This window comes from Chiloscyllium punctatum, chromosome 36, assembly GCF_047496795.1.
Source record: "Chiloscyllium punctatum isolate Juve2018m chromosome 36, sChiPun1.3, whole genome shotgun sequence".
In the NCBI taxonomy this organism is placed as follows: Eukaryota; Metazoa; Chordata; class Chondrichthyes; order Orectolobiformes; family Hemiscylliidae; genus Chiloscyllium; species Chiloscyllium punctatum.
The window spans coordinates 40,109,356-40,117,172 of record NC_092774.1 but is presented as its reverse complement, the minus strand read 5'-3'; the positions used below and the strand labels follow the sequence as shown (position 1 = coordinate 40,117,172).

The 7,817-nt window shown below is 47.7% G+C and overlaps 1 non-coding gene across 1 annotated transcript; it reads left to right on the top strand.

Annotated features, from left to right (window-relative positions):
- Positions 1-7,439: 7,439 nt before the first annotated feature.
- Positions 7,440-7,529, top strand: trnap-cgg (transfer RNA proline (anticodon CGG)). The gene is given in 2 exon segments: positions 7,440-7,475; positions 7,494-7,529. It is a non-coding gene; the product is annotated as a tRNA-Pro (tRNA).
- The last annotated feature ends 288 nt before the right edge of the window (positions 7,530-7,817 follow it).

The following is a 7,817-nucleotide window of genomic DNA, read 5'->3' as shown; positions in this document are numbered from 1 at the left end:
CTTAGGTAATGGAAAAATGTTCAAATGTTCATGAAGCAAAACAGAAATCCCAGTCTCCAGCTTTGTGAACCTTTAGAAACACTTTGGGAAGCGGATTTCGAGGAGAATGAAAGATGACCGGTCCGATTGAGCAGAGACAGTCCAGACACCGACCCCTTGTTGAAGAGGCCGGGAGGTTGACTCTGATGTTCTCGGCACATGAACTGATCTGAGACATTGAAAGAATTGTCGTTCCTGCACATCAGGAATTCAAACTCCTTCTCACCTCCGAGCCAATGAGAGAACTAGGGAACAGGCAAAACGCTGAAAGCCTGGAAGAGCGACGGCCCCGGAGTAAGAGAGCTAGTTCCTCGTGACATGGATGTGTCTGCAGACTGTCCCCGGTATCTCCACAATAGATCTCCCAGGCTTGATTATGGAAAAGTAAAACTGATAGACGACAATTGTAATTCTAGGCCGTGGGGCTGAATTATAAAATCCTTACGCGATTGCGCCGCTCCCGGCAGCGCCTGTCTCTGTGGCGCAATTGGTTAGCGCGTTCGACTGTTAACTGAAACGTTGGTGTTTCGAGCCCACCCAGGGGCGGTGTGTTCGCTACTCTTCTTTGGCTTCGAAGCTGTGCGCTTTTAATGGGGTCTGGAAAATGTTCCCCAAACGGAAATCTTCTCCACAAAGGGGTTTCTGAATTCAATTAATGTCTAACGTAAGGGACTGCGTGTGCTGAGAAGACGAGACCAAAAGAGAAACTCGGCAGCATTGACAGAATCTGTCGGAGAAAACAGAATTCTGGAATGTTGCCTCTGATTCTCTTTCCACAGATGTTGCCTGACCTGCTGAATTCCTCCTGCAATTTCTAACTGAAAGTTCATTTCATCTTTTGGGGTGAAACACCTAAATATCTGCAAACACCATGTGAAGATATTTAACCCTTTTGAATCACTGTGAAGTGATTGGATTCAAACAAACTGTGCGATGATTCACTCTTTCTCAGCTCCACAGGCAGACAGACCTGGGAAGTCAAGCTGTCAGTGTGGTTCTGTATTGATGGGCCGAGTGGTTAATGCGATGTACATGAAATCCATTGCGGTTTCCCCACGCAGGTGTGAACCCTTCCGAGTACAAAATGAGAAACGTCGTCGAAAAGAAAGGGAGTTTGCTCCCCGGCTTCTTCTTTAAGATTCAAATCAGTGGAGAGGGATTAATACTTCACTGAAATTGGGAATGGTGGGAATCTGCAACCCACTGCCTGTTCGTGTGGAACAAGCAGACACCCGCAGAGCTTCTTTTGAGGCTATGAGCAAAGTGTTTGGAAATGAGACTAGAACAGTGAGGGGCTTGAAATCGTGATCGAAATGAAGCAGGCACCTGAGGACAAGGGTGTTTCCTTTGCCAGTGAAAGATACTGCTTCACCAAGTTGGGCCTGTGGAAGGGAATCAGTGACGGTGATTATCTTTGGTTGTTCACCTTGTGAATGAACCCATTGCTGCGCATGTCCGTGTTAACGTCAGAACTCTGCAGCATGGTGGCGTGGGATACGCACAGGCCCGGGGCGCAATGGATGATGCATCTGACTCCACCTACCTGTTTGAAATACAGCTCACAGCTTCTTCACACACCCCAATTAATCTTCTCATTGTCCTGAAGCCGGCATACGGTTTGAATTCTCGATCTGCGGGAATGAGAATCCTTTCACTGTCTCGCGTCAGTAAATGTCCCTGAGAACATCTGAGTCAACTCACAGCGCAGTCAGATGAGGGGAAGCTGAAATAGCCCCACATGCTGCTCACGGGCACATTTTATTCTCCCCAACTCAACGCCTTAACCACTGCGGCTCCTGGGAGTGGAAAAGAAACAATCACCAAAACCCAGTCTAAGCTCTGTGAATCTTCAGAAAATAAGCATGCGTTCATCCCTTCGGATTTTCTATCCTGGGCTGACAGGGATGGGTTTTGTCACTCTTTTGTAGGACATTGCAAGTGGATGTTTTGCAGAAAAGCACCACAATGCAATCTGATTAATCAGGACCTGGATGTTTTCGGTCTTTGAATGTAAGTGTTGTGCTCCAGAACTTTGTTGTTCTCAGTTTATAATACTTATCTTCCCAGTCCCCTGTATCACTTGTCGAAAATGTTTAATTTGTGTCTTGTAATCCTTTCACTGTCTGCTAATGAGGATAGCGTTTCCGTGTTTTACCTCAATTATCTTGACCTTGCATACCTCAAGCCTCAAGCTAATTTCACGAGAAACCTTGTCCAGTTCAAAAGCCAACTGTTAATGATGGCTCTGTTTCTTGTCACGTGTCCAATTTCAGATCGATGTTGTTAATGTCCCTTATACTCCTTCAGATCCAGGTTTCGCTCACAGGGCTAGAACAGAACTGTCACCAAATACATTTACCAATCTACGTTCATCCTATCGATTGTATTAGCATCATCAACACTTCTCATCAAAGTAACTCGAGAGACTTTCATCACAATTTTCTGTGAACAGTTCTACATTAGCTTTGCTGAATGAACCCCATACTTCTTGAAGTGGCTCCTTATTTTCGGCCCTGATTATTAATCTCTCTACGCATCGGAATGGATCCTTCCCCCCCGCTCTATCTCTCATCAATGTGTGTAGTTCAATTCGATCTCCCATCAGCCTCCTCTGTCCTGATCAAATCCAGGGGAACAGGAAACGTTGGGGCTATGGCGCGGACAGGACAAGCCCAATACTCACCTTTCCTGTTAGAACTATTCCATGAGAAAGTTTAGACCACAACTTTGGGCGTGTAGTTGTGGCCGAACACTTAAGGTGTTGGTGTAAAGATCCTTTGGGGCACCCCCGCCTGCTGACTATGCTTTCTTCGCTGGCGATTTTAAATAACTTCCTGTTGGTTGCATTATCGCTCAATCTTCACAAAACCCGTCTCAATAAAGACCCGTTTTCTCATGTCTGGGAATTGATTGCCATGCAGGAAACTCGGGTTCTGAACAAACAACGTACCAGACTCACAACGTCAGCTCTGTTTACCTTTCCACAGATGCTGCTCGACCCGTTGGCTCTCTGCAGTATTCTCTGTGTTTATTAGGCACAAGTGCTGCTTTTCATTCAAGAACTTCAATCCCTGTCCTCTGGTAACTGACTCTGGTCAGTGGCAATTGGTTCTTCTGATCATTCATCTGCCCATTCCCACCGCTTCTTCTCCCATCATTACCAACAGCCCCAGGAAATCTCCAGTTAACCTTCTTTGCTCCAAAGCGAACATTCTCAACCTTGGCAATGTCTCGCCAAAATGGAAATTCCTCATCCCTGGACATGAGGCAAGGCGTACAATTGGGAAGAAATTTTGGCAAAATATTGTCAGTTAGGCAATGGAAAAATGTTTCAATGTTCATGAAGCAAAACAGAAATCCCAGTCTCCAGCTTTGTGAACATTTAGAAACACTTTGGGAAGCGGGTTTAGAGGAGAATGAAAGATGACCTGTCCGATTGAGCAGAGACAGTCCAGACACCGTCTCCTTGTTGGAAGAGGCCGGGAGGTTGACTCTGATGTTCTCGGCACATGAACTGATCTGAGACATTGAAAGAATTGTCGTTACTGCACATCAGGAATTCAAACCCCTTCTCCCCTGCGAGCCAATGAGAGAACTCGGGAACAGGCAAAACACTGAAAGGCTCGAAGGGCGACGGCCCCGGAGTAAGATAGCTAGTTCCTCGTGACATGGATGTGTCTGCAGAGAGTGGGATCAGACTGTCCTCAGTGTTTCCACAGTAAATGTCCCAGACTTTCTTTTTGAAAATTAAGACTGATAGACCACAATTGTAATTCTAGGCGGGGCAGGCTGAATTTTTAATTCACTAATAGCCTCCCCTAAGCGATGACCTTTTGTCGTTGCCTGTCTCTGTGGCACAATTGGCCAGCGATTTCGGCTGTTAGCTGAAAAGTTGGTTGTTCGAGCCCACCCAGTGGTGGTGTGTTGGTTGCTCCTCCTTGGCTTGGGTTGTGTGCTTTTAATGGGGTCTATCAAACAATTTCCAGAACAGCTGCTTATCATTCTGTCTCCCTGCTTCCGTTTGTCCCGTCTCCAGGAACCGGGCCCTCTCTACTAAACCGTTTTCTTTCGAAACTTTTCTCTGACACCTCAGTGACCAGTGACAAGCATTGCCCTCCTCAACATAGGGTACAGAGAACAGGAGAAGATCCCGCAGACCTCCACGAGTGTGTCATCTCAACTGTGCACATTGGGTCAGTATATCAATGTGATATATTTATGTCGAAGTGTTTTGGGAAGCAGATGAGTAGGCGAGGTGCAGAACAGAGCGCCCTTATACGGAAAGCTGCTAAAGAGGACATTGTGTGAATAGGAGAGATGGTTTTCCTTCTGGGTGATGCTCCCATCACGCACCCGCAGACATTCCCACATTCTGTTTTTTCGAACTGCGATTTCGCTCAAAAGCACATAATTTCAACACTCACAAAATTCAAACTTTAACAAATTGCTCATAGATGTACTTTGCGGACACCTGGAAAAAGTTCTTCCAAACGTACCTGGGGAATTTCGGTCTGAGGGCTCTTGAACTTTAAGTAGAAGGACGGGAAGTTTGCCTCGAGGCTGCATAATGTGGAGATGTGTTCCCCATGTTAACTGATAGTGGTTGACCATCCCAGTGCTTCCTGATGCAGAGTTGCCCTGACCCACAGGGAGGTTTCTTTGATAAACTCTCCCGGGGGCTTCCAGCCGCACCGTGACGTCATAGGGCGAGCCCCCGGTGATGGCCTGCAGCTGCTGTGACGCAATAATGATGCTGGCCCCGGAACATGTATACAAGTTAGTTCATGAGTCACGTGGTACTGAATTATTGGATGGAATGTTCTTTCAACCTCACGGATTTATATGTGAGAGGAGGTAAGTGGGCAGGGTTACACCTCGGGTCCACTCTTCCTTCACTCTCAACACCCCACACCCACCTCCCATTGTCCCAAGGCACTTTATCCTCTAACCGCCGAATGTGTAACACCTGCCCATTTACCTGCTCCCTCCTGAATATCCAAGGGCTCGAACATACCCGCCAGGTGAAGCAGCACTTTACCTGCACATTTGCCACAACCTAGTCTACTGCATTCGCTGCTCACAGTGTGGTTTCCCCAAAGTAGCATGAAGCATAAACTGGGTGACTGTTTCGCAGAAAATCTCAATTCTGCCCGCAAAAAAGGCCCTGAGCTTCGGGTTGCCCGCCACTTTAACACGCCACCCTGTTCCCTGGCCAACATCTCTGTGTCAGGCTTGCAGCAGTGTTCCAGCAAAGCTCAGCTCCAGATGGAAGAACAACGCTTCATTTTCCACTTGAAGACCCTACATGACCCTGTCTTCAATATCGAGTTCCATGACTTTAGGGCCTGAAATCCGCCATGTCATATTCTCTCCTATTCACGTAACGTGGTCTTTCGCAGCTTACCAGTCTAAGGGTGCTCTGTTCTGCACCTCGCCTTCTCATCTGCTTCCCAAATAACTCAACATGAATATTTCACATTGATATACTGGCCCAATGTGCACAGTTGAGGTGACACATTCGTGGAGGTCTGCGTGGTTTTCTCCTGTTCTCTGTTGAGGAGGGCAATGCTTGTGGTCATGTTCAGATGCGCAGATTTACACGGAAAAGGCAAGAGAATGATACGAATTGAGACACGCATTTACTTACGGTGTAGAACCAGCAGAGCGAAGGTGGGCCGCATGGCCTCCGTCTACGCTGTGACATATGTTATGATTCAGAGTTAAATCACAGTTCGACCAACAGAATGTGGGAATTTAGAAAACAGTTCACATTCACACAGCCTCCATACGTCTGCGAAACACCATATAACACGACAGCAGTGAAGATCATTGACACCAGTCTCGAACTTGCATGCCACACGCCAGACGAAAGGGTGAAGGGATCTATGGAAAACACTCCGTGCGGGAAAGTAGAGTGGCGCAGCGGGAGGGTGCTGGGTTCATGTCCCTCGATCGAAACTGTCGTCTGCTATTGCTTCCCTTTGTAACGGGACTCTGTTCTATATCTTGCCTTTGCCTCTGCTTCCCAAATCTTCGAGCATCTGAGCTGAATATGTCACTAAACACTGGCCCAATTTACACAATTAAGGGGAAGTGCTTGTGGAGATTTGAGTTGTTTCCCGCCGGTCTGCTCTGAACTGAATCCTAACACCTCTTCTCTGAAATGGGAATGAGCTGGTGAAGTTGAAACAATTCGAATTCGAATCCCTCCAGTGTGGAAACAGGCCCTCCTGCTCAACAAGTCCGTATCAACCCTCCGAAGAGTAAACCACCCAGACCCGACATTTACTTCTGACTGATGCCCCCAACCTACCGACTTCTGGGCACTAAGGGCCAGTTTAGCATGGTCAGTCCACCGAACCTGCACAGCTTTCGACTATGGAAGGAAACCGGAGCACCGCAGGAAACCCACGCAGACACGGGGAGATTGAACAAACTCCACACAAACAAGCCGAACACTGGTAGGATCGAATTCAGGTACCGTTATGAGACAGCAGGGTTAACCACTGAGCCACAAAGCCACATTATTTGCGGTCGTATTCATTCCCTGCAATAATTCCCCACTCCGGTTCAGACGTGAATGACAGGACGATCAGCATTTCGAAAGCAGCATCACCACACAGACACAGTTCCCATGATGAGGACACATATCACCGATTGGGAATCATCTCGGAGAGATACAAGTGACAGAGAGTCACATGGAAATGATGGACTGAACGGCTTCAGGCTGCGGCGGAATGACGTCACGCGTTGATGCCGTCCCTCTCCCTGTCTGGGACAGAGCGGCTGAGGGAGAAACAATGGCTCATTTTCAACTTCATCTGGGACAGTTGGGGCTCAGATATTCACTGCTGCCCGTTCGCAGCAAAGAAACAGACGCCCGTGTTAGAAAAGTCTTTCTGCAGGATTGCTGTGTGAAGACGAATTCTGAGCACCGAGCCGGCTGAACACAAATATGAATTTACCTGAGGGAACAGTTTCCGGTGTCCATTTCTCTCTGTCCCACCAACACAGCATCTTTCTGTCTCTTTGATTACAGACCTTTGTAATGTAGTTAAAACTTGCCCATTTCCTACGCATTAGTGTAACTGACGTCTCCCATCCCAAATGATTAAGAGAGAGCAGAAAAGCGAATGGGCTCTGCCCTCCCCCAGAACAGTTTGCAAGTAGAAACAAAATGGTTTAATTATCCGCCAGTGGAGAGAGTCCAGTTACTGGGAACGGGACAAACAGCAGCGTCCTGGGCGCAGGGAGACGGAATGAGAAGCAAATGTTGTGGAATCTCTTTGCTGCTTGCGATTCTTGGAGCAACTCAAACGTATTTCACACTGAGCAAGTCTCAGCTGCTTCAGGGAAGGGCACTTGTAGCGTCTGGGGTCAGGGCGCTTCGCTGGGCCTGTGGCTCGTTGGTCTAGTGGTATGATTCTCGCTTCGGGCCTTCAGTTGGGTGGATTTGCGAGGGATTCCGGGTTCAAATCCCGGACGAGCCCTCATTTCTTAAATTGCCTTGTGCAGAAATGCCGGGGTGATTTTCTCAAAAAGCACATTTATTAAACGAGATCGGACTGTCTGAAGTAGGGGTGGAATCGCGCTCCCATTACAGCGAACAGGATAAAAGGAAACACCTGCTCCAAGTGAAAACAAGCATTGCACATAGTCCGCCCACGCAGTCCGACTCTGGATGATTCCTCCAGCTCCATTATTGCACAATTGTGAGCGTGAAATTTCAGGAAGCGGGGAAGTGAAGTGATTGCAGACAGCGCTGAACTGGTTGCCGT